At 37.5% G+C, this 18,574-nt stretch overlaps 1 protein-coding gene across 5 annotated transcripts in view; it reads right to left on the reverse strand.

Moving 5' to 3' along the window:
- The window catches only part of CDH4 (cadherin 4), a 663,903-nt gene that overhangs the window by 420,186 nt on the left and 225,143 nt on the right, over positions 1–18,574 (reverse strand). The window lies entirely within an intron of this gene.

The raw sequence follows: 18,574 nt of genomic DNA on the forward strand, positions 1-18,574 counted from the left end.
TTATTTTTCATTCCAAAAATGTATTTTTATTTTATTTGTTTATTAACAAGTTGGAAAACAGGATGGAGACAGACATTAACCTGAAAATTGCATCTTTTTTTCTGGACAAGTGGAGTATTTCAGTTTTTCATTAAAATTCACAGTTTTGATCCTCCTGCAAGTCTCCAACATGGCCATAAGCACAGCCAGGTCAAACCCAAGCTGCAGCAGCTCCCATCACACGAATTTGTGCAACAGGAATGTGAATGTGCATCTACTTGTATCTTGTACTGGAGGGTGTCTACGGGTTGTTCAAATGCTTCTGGCTACACAATGAGAGAAGTGCCGCAAAGCCCTTGGGAAAGAGGACAAAAATGTAGCAGTTAAGGGGTAAAAGAATTTTTTGTTTGAGCAGACAAGGCCTACACCTGGGTACCCCATCTTAGGGAAGAAGAGATGGAGAATCACACTAATGTAAATGAGTTAAGTTTCACTGTTTCATTGCTGCTAGGAAAGCAAAGAAAACTTAGTACTGAAATTTACTGGTTTAAGATCTAACAGCATCTCCATCTCAAAACGTGGTCAACACATCAACAGATATGCAGAGGAGTACACTGCTCTATATTTAATTTCCGATCTTCAAAAAAGCAGCACTTGAAATTTTGCTTACTGTCAGTTCATGATTACTTCAGACCTCAGGACACCGTGAAATGTGATCACACTTCTAACAGTAGAGGAAACCCAATAACACTTCCAATATCGATGCCGATCCCAGCTCAACATGCAGCCACAGGAGTGCTGGTAGCACATATACCATGCTACTCAGTCCGTTGATAAAAGAACATTTTGTAACACATTCAACAAGAGTATTTCCTATTTGACATAAAATTTTGACATAAAAATATTTCTAAAATGTAAATTAAAAAAATAAATGTTGTTTATATTACCAAATTTAGACATCAACACTTTGCATGAGATTTATTCCAAGTCGCCTCCCACATCTACTCAGAAGTACTTACTCAACTTGCTTGAGCACCGTTTTTTTTCCTACTTTTCTACTTGAACAAGCACATTTTTTCAGACATAGCATTCCACAGGTAAACTTGTAATCCTCTTAAAACAAAACAAAACAAAATAAAACAAAAATACCACCGCCACAGACAAAAACAAAACAAACAAAGCAGAAAAACAAAAACAACAAGAACAGACTTCTTTGTTAACTGCAATTGCTGCTACCACATTACTGCTGGTAGAACCATCGGCACAAATGAGATGCAGCCCTCAGCAACCAGTAGGTGCTGGTATGCATGAGCAGAGGTCTGCCTCCAGCCCTTCAAAACCAAGTGACTCCTAACAAAGGGCTGATCCTTCACCTTCAGGGTAGTATTGATGATTCCTTGCTTGTCGTATTGCAGACGACTGGAGTTCCACAGATAAAACTCTTTACGTGATTTCAGTGATTGCAGCAAAAGCTGTGCAAGCTTCAAAATCTTGTGGAGTTTCCACTGCAGGATAATACTGGAAGGTGGAATTACATCCAAAATAGTATTTGTAAAAGAAGTTGCAAATTCACAGCCTTCAGTCCCCTTAAAACAAAGAAATGAACAAACAACAAAGCCACCATTTAGGTATAACTCAGAAACCGAAACCTTCCAAGCTGCTGCCAGAACTCTCCAAAGGAAACTCTTAGCCTCAAGAGGAAAGAAGTGGGACAGTTTATCAGGTTCTGAGAGAATGACAGAAATGCTCAAATGGAAGCTGAAACGAAATCCATAACAGCTGGAGCAATTTTCTTGAAATTAAAATTAAAAAGCTTGACAGTGTCATAAAAAGGAAAGATCTCAGAAAAAAGTGATGCAAAGGATGTTATTAAAATAAGGTTTATGAAGTTTGAGAATAATTACAGATAATATGTATTTATTACTCCTGTAGGATCAATCTGTGGCACTGATTTTCATATCTGAAGCCAAATGTACAGATCTGTAGTTATCTTTGCTCTCAACTCCCACTCGTCTCCCTAGCGACACATTTACTGTTCGCATTTCTGATATATCAATATTCTTCATTTTATTTATTTCAGTTTTCTCATTATACAAAAGAAAAAGGGAAGGATTTTTTTTTTTGCCCTTTTTATTACTATTTTTAATCTTTGATAAAAACCCTTAAATTTTGAAAACACCGAAGCTGAGGGATCTTATGTCCAGATTGTTGTACTATGTCAGCTACTTAATGGCTGATCCATTTGAAATCAGAAAATAAACTCTACAATTAAAGAAACGCCCCTATATACTAAATGCATTCAGTAGTCAGAGGAGAGAACAGATTTTCTGCTCTTTTGAGGGCACATATCCCAGCACATAGCAGAACAAATTAAGAACTATAAAGCCGAAGTACTACATACCTCACTGGGCTCCATATACGAGGAACGCTGTAGCTGGATGATGAATTCATTCAAGTCACAGGATCAACTCCAGACAAAAATGACTCAGCCCTGCTTCTCTGCCAGCTCGAAGACCCATTTCCAGCTATGCCCATGTAGCACTCACCTTGCAGGGATGCTCAAGACTGCAGTGGTTTTTGGCAGAAGGCCAAGAGGGGCCAATAAGGCTCTCTGGACCCCTCTGAACAGAGGTGAAAGATCTGCTCAAGGTGTGCTCATCATACTGCTAACCTATGCCACCCTGTGCAAATGCGGATGGGAAACAGCGTAACTGGCAGAGCTTGGGATCGCTGTGGTTTGCCATGCAGGAGCTGTACACTGGAAGCACACCATGATTCCTCCAGCAGTACAGACAGCCATAAAGAAAGTTTTCCATCACTATGGTGAATACACATAACGTCATGCTAACTGCTTGCATAAAATATAACCTTCTTTCAGAGGGTAGCTTCACTCTTTTTACCTAGCATATAAAAAACCATCCAGGCACAAATGTTAAACAGGGCAGCAGAACACATTTGCTATTCTCTTTGGCCAAAGCATACTCAAGTGAAAATTCTTATACTTCCCTTTCTTGTACTCTTCACTTTTATGGAGGATCCCTGCCACACTTGCTTCCATTAAAAAGCATGGAGGGGAAAAAAATGGCATATAGCTTTTGGAAATTATATATGTTAGCAATCCTACACACTGGTCTTGCTTTGTAAGTACAACTTAAGGAGAAAAAAAATAGATCAAGGAGCCAGGTAGGCAAAACCTCACTTGTTTTCTTCTGCTAAGAATAGTCTTTGACTTCTAAAGACAAAAGTCAACAAAATTTCCCCAAACGTGTTAAGTAATTTCACTACTGAATAATTTCTTTTTTTATCATTTTAGCATTTTAAAAGTTAACTTGATCAAAATACACCATTTAAACACGTTCAGGCTGTCTCTACATCTTGTACCAATTATCCTGAAGTACCTACACCACCTTAAATACCCTCATTTGTTCTGAAATATTCTCATCTCCACATCCTATAGTGGCACCCAAGATCATTAGATCTAAATAATTAAAGAGAAAGAAATCCAATCCAGTATGAAACTTAGAAAAATTTAGACCAGCTAAGAATTTGACCCGGAGCTTAGACAGCACATCCCACGGTGCTGTCCCTGACCCGGGGAAACCCTGCCCAGCTTCACTCCCGTCAGCAGGCATCACCCTGCCAGCATCCTGCTCTCCTTGGAAATACTGCCAGCATGAATCCTGCCCCATTACATGGAGAAGAAAGATCAGTCAGTGTTCTTGTATCAAAGAATACCATCAAATAACTAAATCTTCATCTTTTTAAGGACTGCTTCCAAATATTTACGATTTACTAAACTCCAACATGTATTTAATTCCACTTATTTAAACCAGCAGGCATTCCAGAGATGGCAAACATGCTCACAGAAAATAGAAAGAAGAAAAACAATAAGGAGGGAAAAAAATGAAGTCTCTTTCTACTTCTGACAAAAAAAAAAAAAATCTTTTAGAAGAATTATTCTTGAAGAATTAATGGAAAGAAACTATTTTTTATACACAGTATTAAGTGATTAAAAGCTTGTTCATCACTTTGCTTAGTTTAATTTTAGAAAGGCCTACTTGCAGATTCTTTGAAATGCATAATTAATTGATAGCAGCGTGGTTACATCAGTACAGAAGTGAACGATAGATGTGAAGTATTTTCTTCCCTACACAAAACACAATCAGTACAGACCACAATTACAATATCCAGTTCACTCCGCCCTCCAGTGAAGCTATTTGATCTGCACATCTGATTGCACAATCAGCTACAAATATCACTTGCATTAAAATTCTTACTGGTCTGTAACTCATTTTGACTTGTGCAAGATTTTTTTTTGTCAATTGGATCTGACAGAAAAATTAAAATAATCCTCTTTTACCTCTGCATTATCCTTTAAGTACTTAAGTTTTAATTATATCTCAGTCTACCTGAAGACATTCCAGGCAACTTCCAATAATGTGCATAAGCAGTTGAATACAGTGTAAAAGTGCATGTAATTTCCAAGTCCCCAGTTGTTAATGAAATCCCAAACATTCAGATTTTAATTGAACTAGATAAAGATTAAGAAGCTTAGCAGCAGCTGGCATTGCGAATTAGTTCTCAGCAGATTTTTATGTTGTACTCTAAATCATTGCTTTTGTAATCTTCCTAAATTGTCCTTTATCTTGCTAATGCAGATATGATTCTCAGAAAGCATTAGGCTTCCACTGTTCCCACTGCCTGTAAAATCTTGAACTGTAAAATCTTAATAGTCTTTTTTAATAAGTATTATGATCTATATGTATAATGTGCATTCAATAAAATCTTACTGTAATTAGAAGAAAAGTTTTTATTTTTTTTACGTGACCTGTTTTACAGATTAGATTTATTAAATAGCATAAACTGTTGGAGCTGCATTAAGACCTCTTTAGAACCGTCTGGCATCAGATGAAAAACACAGCGCTAGACCTAATGCTTGGGGCTTGACTCTCTAGGAGGTCATTAGGAAGTTTCCTTCTCCTTCTGGTTCAGAGAGCTCGGCATAAACACAGTTATGTACTTAAACGCCTGACAATATATAATCAGCAGTGATCAAATAATACTTTGCTTGCAAAGATTTTCCAGGACTCAGAGAAAGTATTCCGATTAATGCTGCAGTTAATCAGTTGTTCCCACTCTGTCTTCTCACCCCCCGCCTCCTCTGAAGCCTGGTGCTGCAAAGGGCACACACAGGTTCTTCCTGCAGCACCCAGACCATCAATGCTGGAGCCTCTCAGGACTTGTTCATGCACTTTAACAGCTCTTAATAGAGCTACAGGTGCAGCTATTACTTGCAGAGTAAAAGCGGTTATATTTATACATCACAGTTAAGGCTGCACTTTTCTGATTCACAGTATTGTAAGTTAAACCAGAGTTCCTGTCCTTCTAAGAAACAGGTGGGGGGAGAGAGGAAAAAAGATACAATCATCCAAAAAGAAAGAACAACTTAACTCAATTTTTCTCCATTATATATATTAAAAATCTAGTTATTTTCCTAGCTAAATTGTATTCATCTTTCAAGTTTGTTGGTAAATGACCAATTAATGCAGTTACATGTACACTGAAGAAGAAAAGTATTAAGGGCTAATACAGCCAACTGGCACTCCAGTTTTAGAGCAGAATGGAATCCTAACAGTTCCACTAGGGTATTTTAATATCAAGAACCTTGTCTGCCCCATTTTTTTCCTAATAAAGGACAAGTTTGGCAGAATAACAAATGCTAGTATCAGAAGAGAAGACGTATTTTCACTTTTAGCCTTTTTCTTTCCTTTAAATTAAGCTTTGTGATGTACAGACATAACTGATGTCATTTCAGTGCATTCTGCTGTTCTAGCCTCTTCTCAGCTGCATTTTTGCTCTTTACCTTCTGTACTGAACTTCGAGGTAGCATTGATGGCTGCTGCCAAATAGTCAGTATGCTCCAGTACAGACGGCTGCATTTCAGTGATGAGTAAAGTGATCATTAGTCTATACCTCTCTTCAAAGAATTATGTTTGGTTCAGCAAGCTTTGAGATCTTTGAATGAAAGATGCTATAAGTAGTGCTAAGCAATTTTCTCTCCCCTCAAAGTAAAATGAAGCTGCTAGCTTTTCATGTCTCTTTAGGCCCCTTATTACTTGCCATTTCCCCTTAGCAATCTTCTCATTCCAAATACTGACATTCTGGCAGCCCAGCTATTTTCAGAAACTATTATCTAAGTCTGAGGTAGTGAATTTTTTGCTAGGTATTTTTTCAAGCAACCATTTTGCTACCTAAACTTCAGCAAACTTACAACTATATTCAGAGAAACAACTCTACATACCTTTTTTGGCCACAAAACAAAGAGTTAATTTCATAACGCTGACTTCTCACTTAAGCCATTTTCTGAAGTACAGCTCCAGTTCTAGCAGTGACTTTGGTGGTTTAGCTTCAATTTTCTGATCTTTTTATAAAAACTTGACAATTTTTTCCTAAGATTAAATGACCCATTCTCTGGGTGTTCAAGTTCATGCAGGTTTATAGATGCTTGCTGCTGATTTCAAGAGGCCCTAACTTGAGTATTCATAGAAAAGCCTGTTAAGAATTTTGTCCTTCATGTTACTCCCATGAGAGTTGTGGAACTTCTCTCCCAAATTGCTTTCAAGGCTGGAACTGGCTGGAAGGTTTATTCTTGCTTCAAGACAACCAATAACTAAGAGCATGAAGGAACTTCCATCCATTTTTTTAATGCAAAATGCATTATACAAAAGTAGTTGGCAGGAAAAGGAATTTTGTTATGAACTTTACTAGGAACACATTCAGTTACAGTTCTGAGAGTCAATCATCCCTCCTGTGGCCTTATCCTCAAGTTTCTTCAATTTACTAACATGCTGTCAGAACACTAGCAACAAAATTGGAAATATTTTTCTTAGTACAAAACTGAAACATTGAATTTTCATAAACACACAAAAAGGCATGCAGAAGATCAATCATTCAGCAAAATATTTGTCTTAGTGCATGAAAATACATAGGGTGGGAGCTGCAAACAAATTATAATTATTTGGACTCCTGTTAAACAGACTAGTGAGCCTTATAATTAGCAACATAATCACTTTAAGACAAATATACTCCATAAAATAAAGGATCTTCAGCAATGCACAGCATATTAAAGCTAACAATACTGTTTATGCTTTATTAATTAGCTTACTGCTTTATCAAAGTTTGTATTTCTGAACCTCAGTAATTTGCAGTCTCCGTTGACTGGAGTATTTCACTCTCGATTCAAGAGACACGCAAGAGCAGAAAAGAACTTCCATCTAGTTCTCACATAGCTTTAAGACCTGCTTGTAGCGATGTTGATTGTACAGGACAATTGATCAATAAAATTCATGTTTTTCAATCCTTTCCTTCTAACATACCCCCAGTAGCCCTAATTGATCTCTCTGCTGGCTAATAACCAACCCAGATGCTCACTGACTTGAAAATGACTGACCAGCACTGAAAGATGTTGTGGCCATGTCCGCTGGGGAAAAATGATTCAAAACAGCTAGGTAAGTTATTTTTTATGATATAGAGCCACAAATATTAACCCATACTACTTTTATTACTCAAACCGTTAGGCAAAGACTGTTTCACTGACTATCAAAGTTGCTGGAATTACCCACTCAAATGCCACTTGCAAGTGTTAAAAATTCTTCACAAAATTTCATGTTTAGGCGTGTTATGTGCCGTCTCACCCAGAAAAAAAAAAAAAAAAAAAGTAAAAAAAAAAAGTAAAAGAAGCAAAGACCAGACAGTAAGAGGTAGCCAAGGAATGCTCACCTCGTCTATGAAGGGAAGGCAGAAGTGGGGCAGATCCACACCAACCCAGGCTGTTCACTGAGGAGCTCCAAAAGCCCAGAAGCCAAAACAGGCTGAAGCAGAGAAGCTGCCATGCTAACCACCAACACACAAAGCAGTAAAAGCAGTAATGATGCCTCAGGATCAAAATTCTCCATGTACTAGGGTCACTTCAGAGAACAGAAAAATGGCCCAGTGACTGTCTCACAGTAAAGGTCCGTCCACGTTCCATCAGAGGAATTTACTAATGGAAGTGATTTTTTTCAAAGAGCTCTCATAAGCATAAGTAGAAATCACAGGTTTCAGTGAACCTCCACAGAGGCTCAATTTACATTTTAAAATGCTGCATAAATTTAAAGGATTTATAAGCAATACTAGACCCCCTAATGTGGGGTCTCATATGCATGGAAGCCATAGGACATGGCAGTGGGGACTTGCAGAACTGTACTCTGGAAGAGAACCTCTCAATAAAGAGGGGATTGTTATAGCCATTGATTCAAATTACAGTTCTTAAAAGTGTATACACCTTTTTACTGACTGGTCACTAAATTCATCTGTGACTTCAACACAGTTAAAAATACAAGCTCTGACTCAAAGTTACAGTTTTTGCTAGTAGAATGATTTCAAGAATAAACATAATTTATTTTCTTAGAGACTAATTGTTTGTTGACTATTAGGATGACTATTATTAAAGTAACTTCCTTCAAAAGATATTCAGAAAAGGCTCATCACCAGCAGACATTATTGTCCAATATATCCAACTGGAGACAAATTCTTTATCCACCAACCTGTCTACAAAATCCAGGTGCTCACTGTAGGCACCCAAAGGCTTGCATATTTTAAACCTTAAACAAAAAAAAAAAAAAAAACAACAAACAAACAAAAAAAAAACAACACATATGTTTTTTACTTCTGTTTTGCTCTCATTTCTAATATATGAAAACAATTTATCTGCTTTCAGACTCTGGCTGTGATGACTTTGTTTTCACTTCATCTAAATGCAGTGAATAATCTTGGTCACGGCTCCTGAGATAAACGCTAAGAGAATTCATTTGTTGTTCCACGCAGCTGTAAGATGTTGGTGACACCTGTAATGCTAGGAACGCAACTGCATGCTGAAAATACAATCTGCTTCATTTGTGGACCCTAACAACAGCCTCGCAAATCCTCTTTATTCATTTTTCTAATAATCAGAACAGTTTTCTGGACAAATATATAATGTCGCAAGAACAGATCTATACTGACAAGCAAGGCCAACTGCATAATGCTTGTCTAAGTGGCAATAAGATTCATTAATTAGGTTGCTGCTTCAGAGTGTTGTTCCCCTGCAGCTATATTCTGCTCAAGGGTATTTTCAATAGTATTGAATAGATGAAGCAATTACTAAGCAAAATCCACTAACTGATGGCCAGTGTCAGATTCCTCAGGCCATTCTTTCAAAGGGTATATATATTTACTTGAATGAGTGATTGAATTTAGAGGAAAAAAAGCAAAGCAAACAAAAATCCCCAGTGAGACAGCTTATGCGTTCTTCACTTTTAGGGGTGTGATCTTTAAAAGAAAGCTTCCAACTCTGCAGACACAATACTGCAGATACAATTAAGATGTAGAACGGCTAGCTACAGGATACCTAGCTGCCTGATTGCACATGCAAATCAGGCTGTTTGTGATCTAAAGGCACATACTTACTCTCACAATTAATGGCACACAAAGAGCTTTATCTACAGTTATTTGCCCTCTTTATTGACAGCAGTATATGCAACTTGTAAAAATAATAAAATCTTGAGTCAGGCTAAGTATTTCCTGTTCTGGCATTTGACTTACACGCTACTTATTGGTTTAGCCCAGTAATGTCATTTTTATAAGATGACATATCCCTGAGCATTTAAGTTAAATAAACACAGCCCAATTATTTTGGTTTTACTGTAAACATGTGGATCTTGTGGATTGTTGGGTTGGCTTTTTTTCCTTTTCACTGCTTCAGTTAGTATGATGTTTATACCGTGCCTCATTAAAGCCGCGAATACAAGTAAAAGAGTTTTCAGGCAGGAACATTGTTTTGAAAGTTGGGGATATCTGTAATTCTATCTGATCTTACACCTGGCTTTAAAACCTGAAAGAATGTCAAGAAATATCTTAAAAACTGGAGATACTTGACTATACAGATGAGGAACAGATGTACCTCTGTCATTTACCCATAAACAAGGAAAAACAAACCTATCAGCTATTCGGAGACACTTCTATGCCTTTTTTATTATTATTATAATTAAAAAAAAAATCTTCTGAACCGGACAAAGTGCTGTTAAAAAGCTTTAAACACATTTTTTATTAGGATTATTTTTATTTTTAGAAACTCACCATGAGGAAGTGCCATCCCACAACTCTCATCCTTAAACTAAACCTTTAGCCACTGCCCCTAGCGTCCTAATTCAGTGGGAACCATATATGGTAGAAAAGCATGCATGCACAAAATACACAATTTCTTCTCCCAGAAATAGAGAAAGCTCAGTCTGCAAGAGTTTCCTTTAAGGTCGCAGCAACTGAACTGCTGAAAAGAACTTAACATCATAATGTAAACTATCACTGAAACCCAGTGGACACTTAACTGAATTCTCCTAGATTATTTTTCTTTCTTTTGGTCTCTTGTTTTAGGCATGCCTTTCAGCAGAAATGCACACACTTCCCTACTAAGTATTCATCTAACTGAGCAAAAAAAGGGAAGAAGGAAAAAAAAAAAAACAAACAAAAAAATCAACAACTAAATTTGAAAGATATTTAACTAAATCTTTTAATGAAGACAATGATTTCAAAAGTCAGTTCTACAAATCAAGTTTTGGGAAGTCCAATACCAAAAAAAAGTTGGAAGGCCAACTTTTAGATGTTCTCTTTATTCTTCACAGATTAATAAATATATATAATATATTTAAGGATAGTAGACCCACTTCCTCCTCTTCTACCTTTATCTACTTACCTAAAAACTAAAAGTGACCACGGACACAGCAGTAGAGCGGTATAAGTGGACTCAAGGACATAAATTAAAAGCTACTTCAAAGTAATTCTCATAGAAACAGCACACCCAACTTGGGAACTGTAATTCAGAACAAATCGGCTACAGACAAACACACCTGAGGAATTCACATAGTAGTGAATCCTCCAGGCTAATGGGGTTTCTGAGTTTGCTAAGAGTATGGCTAGGTAGGTGATCAGATGGGGTATCATTCTGATGCTTTGCTTTTTTAAGGAGGCTGTGCTGCTTTCTGTAATGAGCCAGAACATCGACATTTGAATTACGTCTCTATGAAGTAATCCTTTCATTCCCTTATCTAGAAGGAGCAGAATGAAAAGAAACAAAGAAATCAGCTGGTTTCTGACTAAAGATTTTCACTGCAAATTATGAAGCTGCGAATGGAGTAAGATGTACATCAGTGGCTGACAGCACATGAGCTCTTGCACTGTACTCTATTATTTCCCAGTTATCTTGTGTCATGATTATGGCAGGCTTCTTTCTGTTTCCTTGGCATTTTCTATCCTCCTTCAAGACAGCAAAACGAGACCACTGGAAACTTTTGCTCCTATGGCACCAGCCAGGCTGGCTTCCCGCAGTATCACACAGTCAGCTCCGGCTGTCCCTCCCAGCCTGGCAGCCGCGGGCACCACCACCACCTCCCACCTGCCTCCAAATGCACACACTGCCGTAGCTCTTTTATTATTTTCTCCCATTTACATCCATTCATCCTTGAAGAACCCTCATAATTAGTCAAAGCTAGCAGCTGTCTTCCTTCTCCTGCCTCACAGTCCTTTCAAAACAAACAAACACCAGACCTATAAAAGTAAATAAATAAATACTGGACAGATTTTCTTATCAACCTGCTCTGACACAATATCTGAGCAGGAAATTGAACAGTTACCCAAATACATCTCCAATTTGTTTTTCTTAATCATTCATTTCAAGAAATAAACTGGGAGACTCCACACATGGCCAGGATCCCACTATGCTGATGCTTTATAAACACAGGTCAGGAAAACTAGAATCTGCACTTCAAAGATTATTTGCAGTTTAATTAAAGATAAAGAGCTAGATACAGAGGAAGACAAGGACACAGTGAGACTATTAGTCAATATGTGTAGGCACATAAACATTAACAATAGGTTTTAATCGCTTGTTTGAAGACATTTCTTTCTGTATGACCTCAATGTCATCACAATGTACATCTGAAAGTGATCAGGATGACTAATGTCTGAACAACATTCATCAACACTTCACCATCAACTAGATTTTACAAAAAAGTCCTCATGCTACAATAGAAAACATATCTCAAATCTGCATTTGAGGAAGTAGTTATGAGCAGTATTCCTAACTATTCTTCCTCCTTCTGTAAACTTTGATCATGGAGACTTAAGAAATACATTCTACCATTCAGTTTTTTTTTTTTTTGTTGCTTAAATTAGTGAATAAAGATGACAGGCAACTAGTCTAATTAACACAAGCATTTGTTTTTTGAAACTTCTAACAAATTTTAGAAGTCTTTTGCTCAGTATTATGGTGATGCTCTCTGTTACCAGCCCCAAATATGCACCTTTCTTCTGCCACAGTGACAGTTTTCTGTCCCATTTGTAAAAGGAAGCGAGCTTTCAGCCTCCACAACATCCTTGGCCTCCCATGTGGAAGGCACAGGGCGCTCATGAAGTCAAAAGGCAGCAGCACCCCTTCATCCTCTCACTGGCCTCTCAGGTCCCACAGGGTCAGTAGTTTATATTTGGATAACGCACATCTGCTGGCAGTCACTCAAACCAGATTTGCAAAGCTCAAGGGTCAAAGTGTATTTGATTTCACTTGGTAGCTTCCTCCCATGGTAAGTCCTCCACCTGTCCAAAAACAACATCAGGGCTCTTACTTAAATAAATTTGAGGATTTTGGTTTTCTGTCAAACTCCTGTTACTTCCTTCTCCAGTAAGGACTGAAGGGACAATAATTACCAAGATGGACTGCAAAGAAACCCAGTGGATCATGGGACTTTATGACAAAAAGTTTCATACGTGTGGCTAAGCACGTCAAAATGAATCATGACAAACTTTATTAGTGTGCAAAAGACGTGAGCACCGGCATGCCATCAGCCCGAAGCATAAGGCAACAGAGCCCTCACAGCATTGAGCACTTGTGGTAACTGAAGTCTGAAAACATTTCACAGACAGCTGAAATACCAATTTGTATTTAAGCAATATTGAATTACCACAGATCACACAAAACGGGTGATTAGAGCAACACTTCTGTGTTTTGTTGTTGGACTTTTAGTTTCTGCTTTTGATTAAAGGCCATATAATTTTAGTTTTGTATTTGATTAAAAGCCATACAATTTTAACCTACAGAAGCTAGGGAGATTATTCATCTAATGTCATCTTTGGAAGACTGTTTCCCAGTGCTAATAAGGCAATTTAATTAGATGGACAAGCCTTGACAGCAATCCTTTTCCAATACATTTAGTATTGAAATAGGTCTGCATCTTCCAAGATTTACAGAAGAAATCCACTATTCAAGTTAATGGGGAAAAACATCTGAAAGCATTGACTATCCAAGATGTAAGTTCTCGCTTTTCTGATATCATTTGTGCCACACATCACAGCTACAGACAATTACACCAACTGCTGTGGTGAACCCCCCATCACACGTGCGTATGCAGAAAACCTTCGCAGAACTGATTTCACCCTCGGTGTCAGGAAGTCTTGCAGGTCATCCCAGGAGGACTGGGCACCAGGAGAGCCTCCTGGCAGCACCCTGCAGCAGCACCCAAAACCCCAGGATGGGGCAGAGCTGCTGTGCACGAGGGTGCAGCACAAATTCGGAGCAGCTCAGCCTCTTTCAGAGCATGCACAGTGGAAAAGGACATGCACACGCAGGAAATATGCAGTAAAGAAATGCACAAAGGTTTGTACTTTCTAAAATTGTGTGGGGAACAAGCCTGCCAGCAGGCTGATGAAACACTTGAGATAAAGTGTAATCAATAGTAGTGCTGTACCTTTAAAAAACAGCAAGTATAATGCGATCAATTCATATCACACTGAACTACCCTAACAGAAATCTGCAACTACAATACGCTAATTTAATGATAATTTATCAAGCGCTCACATTTTCAACTACTGTTGTTCACGGCAGAATGAAGCCTGTGTAAAAATATGTCATGAGTCAATATGGCATTCGACTGAAGAGAAAAGACCCACATCATTAAAATTTTAAGTAAGCCTTCATTAAATAAAATACATGAAATTAGCTCTTTCAAAAGAATTTAATTAGTTAACATATGCAGGTTAAATTTACAATCTGCCATTGTGGTTTCTTAAGCCATTCATTTTCTTAAAGCTTTGTCATAAGAAGGATTTTTTTTTTTTTTTGTTATTATTATTTTTATAATACTGCTGGAAACCATGGTTCCTTTGTGAAGACGACAAAGTATCCCTTGCAAACAGCAAGAAACATTTTCATTGCTACTGTATATGAAGTGCTGCCTTATTAAGGCAATTTCAATCATTTACGCATCTTCATTAAGTCCACGCTACGGTTCAGCTTTCCACAGGGAGAAGCCTCAATAGCTGCAGAGAAAAGGCAGGACAGCAGATCCTTAAACAGAAGAGAGGAATTGCCAGCTATCTAGCTGGAAATGAAACCTCTGGAAGACCCATCTGCAGTCTCAGTCATTACATATCTCAATATTTATGAGAGCTCTCAGTCCATATATGAAATTTCAATACCTATGAAGAGCTGCAATATTGCAATGTCCACGAAACAAAAACATCGCCAGGTCATTTTGCAAAGCTTCAGGCTATATGTAACACCGAGAGAAGATGAATCAATAAAATGCTATCAGTAAAACAGTTTGATTCCTGCACAGTTAAGCGTATGGCTACTTCTGTATTTCAATCCCCTCAGGTCAATATAATTTTACTCAGTTACCCAATTCTCAGCAGTGAAATGATACTGGTGGATGTTTCAGATATTCTGGAGCACTTATTTCTACATGGGGATTAAAAAAAAAAAGTAAAATAAAAACCACTGTTTTCTATCTGGTTCAAAAACTTGTATCTTTAGCACAGTTTTAAACGTGAGAGGTTTTTTACCCTAGCTCCAGTAAATTCATTTACTCTTAACAGTTGACCAGGCCAAATCCTCTCTGTCCAATTCACCCAGCACTAAAATAGGAGTTTGAAAAGAAAAGTAAGTCTAACCTGGCTTTGGGCTTTCATCTAAAGTAAATCTGAAGCATAAAATAAAATGTAATATTTACCTACTTAAGAAAATTAGCCCATTTAAGCAAATTGAACTATTCAGGAATAAATTCTGCTGTGTTACTCACCATGAGGGCTGAAGAAACTGTAAATGCTACCAACAAAAACCAACTGTATCATGAATACAACATTAACACATACCAAGTAGTTCTTCAATCACACTCTTAACATCTAGCTTCCCATCTGGGTATGCCACAAGACAGCAGCTCAGGTTAATCGGACACCTCCAAAGAGCTCAATTTTTTGCATAAAGAGCAGCAGACAAGTACACTTTCAAAGCTGAAGAAGTAATAATTGTCATTTCTAACAAACTCCTGTACTCCAGAGCAGGGAACGTTTCCAAAGAAGCTCTTTCAGACACAAGTCCCCTTTCCTTGATTTAATTTGACAACATCCCAATGAAACAGGATAATCCTATTATGAGACCAGACAACCAACTTCAGCAACACAGGACTGTATCCCCAAAACACAAAAATGCCTAATTTTGCTACCAATTACATCTCATCCATTTCTTTTACACCATCTACTCTCCTGTTATTGCTCCTGTAAAACATTTGGTTTCCTTAAGTACTTAAGGAATGTCAGATGTAATATATACTCTGTATATACAGTGCCATTTCCTTACCACAACTCTCTTATTAGGAAATTACATTAAGGCATTTCTAGCATGAATTTTAATTGTTTAAAAGTTAGCAGAAAAGGTCTAATTATTAAGAAACAAGGCACAAATTTAAGAAAAGCTGCACTTTTTTTTTTTATTTATTTATTTTAATAATTTGTTACATCACCAAAGATTGAAACTTTCCTCCAAAAATGTTTCATAATTGGAAATTCTCATACAGTAAAACTTCAGTGATCTCTGTACTATGCTTTGCTCCTAAATAATGAACTAAACTGTCAAGGATACGTGCAGGAGGCAGGAGCCTTTATATTTTACTAGATGACTAAGCTCATGAAAATCCAACTGCATCAATCCTTCTTTTATTATTATTCTTTCAAACTTCCAAAATCAAATAACTTTCTTGAACTTGGCTAGAGTCTTCTGAATAGAAATTCCACTGGGGAAAGAAGTTTTAGATTAACAGCACAATACACTCAGAAATCAATAGATAAACCCTTTGCTCAGCTACACTACCTGATATTGTGAGACTGGAACTAGGTCTCAGAAAATAGAAATAACTGAAACAACTTTCCTGATCTGTCCATTTTTGTTTTGGAATTGAAACCGGCAACATGAACCTTATTTCTGTACTATACTTAGGGAATTATTGTAATGAAAAATATTCTGACTGTATAATATTTTTTAATCGCAAAAAGACATCCATCTTTGTGTTCAAACCAGGAGAATTGTGTGTGTTTAAGCAACATAGATAACACTGAAAAGCAGTAAGGCAAGTCAAAGATAACCACATGTATGGTGTCCCTGTCTTTTGGATATACTGCAAGTTCGTGAAGTCAGCCAACAATGTGATTAGATACTCAGGCTTGGGAGAAGAGATGGAGTGAAATTTCTAAACCTATTGTGAAAATTCTTTAAGCCTGGTCTCAGCTTCATTTGAACATCTGGATTAGACAGCATCGACTTAAACTGTTCTTTACATTGGAAGCAGGCTGGCTTTTACTTTTTGATCTGTTTGACCTTTTATCCCCTCATTAACAGTGTTGCTTTCTCCATTCACCAGAACAGAATCCTTTTTGGATTGATCGTGAACACTGGAGGAGCAAGGGTAAATCAAAGCAACATCCATGCTCCACTAAAGAAAGCCTTTTTGCTATGAGCTGCAATCAGGAAGCTCAACTGGAGAGCACAGCAGAATATGCACACTTTTTGAATACACGAAGCCAGCACTCATCACTGAGCAGAAAACACTCTTTATTTCTCTATCCATGTGCTGCAGTCACAGACGTACCACATCTCGGCCCTCAAGGATGTGAAAAAGATGCATCCCACAAAGTGCATCCCACTGCCTCACCCCCTTGGTTCAATTCCAACCCCATTCAGAATAGACAAGAAATGTCCCTATACAGATTCACACACACACACACAAAAAGGATTTCCAGGTCCCAAAATTTTGGTGAACCACTCAAACAGCTCTCATGGCACAATCCCCCAAACTCAGGATAACTCAGACAGGATAACTCACTGTGTTACATTCATTAAAAAACTACAGTCTTTATTTATTTTCCTGTAGTTCTGTAAGGCAAATCTAAAGAAACGTTGCCATGACAAACAAATACAGTGGAGTTTTTATACTAACCTGATCCTCATGATATCCCTTCATTCAATTAATGGAACCTTATTTTATTTTGCATCAACCAGAAAATCAAAATATTTTCAACACTGCTGGCATTAGCCTTGTAAAGACACAGATGAATCGAAAAATGCTTTGCAGTGAAGCAGAAGAGCTTTGCACACAGCCAGACCACTCAGATGCCATGGGCTGGGATACCATGTTATAAGACTGTAAAACCATGGCCTGTGGCTCCAGTCCAGCCTGCAGAGTAATTTAATCTAGCTCACAAAGAAATGAGGAAAATGGCCTCTGCTGTGCTGAATCAGCAGTGCTGGAAGCCATGCCACCCTCTATCACTTAGTAAGAGAAAGCTTTGTTTGTAGTGCCAACTCGGTGTAGAGCAACTATTGGGTAAAAGAAAAGACCAGCAGGAATATTATGTGCCAGATTTTCAGTAGATGTAAGTCAGAAGAGTTCCAATGACTTCAGGAGTTGCACTGATTTACATCATTTCAGGATTATAAGGATTTACATCCACTGGAAGTTTCACTTTTTTTTTTTTTTTTTTGTCTTTTAATTAAAAGAACAATGTAGACTTGGCAGTATTATGAGTCTTCAACGGACCGAGATTCAGGAAGGAAAAAGTTTTGTAAAGCTCAGGGAGAGACAATAAGCCTTTTTTTTTTTTTTTTTTTAGCGTAAAAAGAACTGTGGCTAAATTAAAATTCACAAGACATACTGATGTATAGATCTGAATTTATGTAATATACATGAACACATTCTTCCTCTTTGGACCTACATAAATATAACAATGGCAAAACAAACAAACAAACAAACAAAAAAGCAGAAGAATGAAAACTTTGTTCATTTGATCTGATTATATGCCATGAAAAGTACCAGTACAGATATTGTCCCTATTTATGAGTCACAACTAAGGCCAAAATAAATGCCATGTATTACCTCATTTTATTTTTTTTTCTCCCTACTTTAAGTGCCAAAGAAGTGATTGCCATTGGGATTAGGAAAAAACACATGACTGGAAAAACCAGGGGGTATTGCTTGTCAGGAAACAAGCCAACTGGGTCAAAGTTTGGTTTGCTCCGATTTCTAAATAAACTCATAACTACTACATAATGTCTCAGTGAACTCAGAGCAGTTTTTGTTGCTTATCTACTCAGCTATCAAGGAGAGCTCCATAATAAAACCAAAAAAGCTCTTTATCCAAGACTGAGAGAGCCTCAGAAATGCACACATATCAAATTTATTTCCTCAGCAGAATCACAGGT

This window comes from Aythya ferina (assembly GCF_964211825.1).
Source record: "Aythya ferina genome assembly, chromosome: 16".
In the NCBI taxonomy this organism is placed as follows: domain Eukaryota; kingdom Metazoa; phylum Chordata; class Aves; order Anseriformes; family Anatidae; genus Aythya; species Aythya ferina.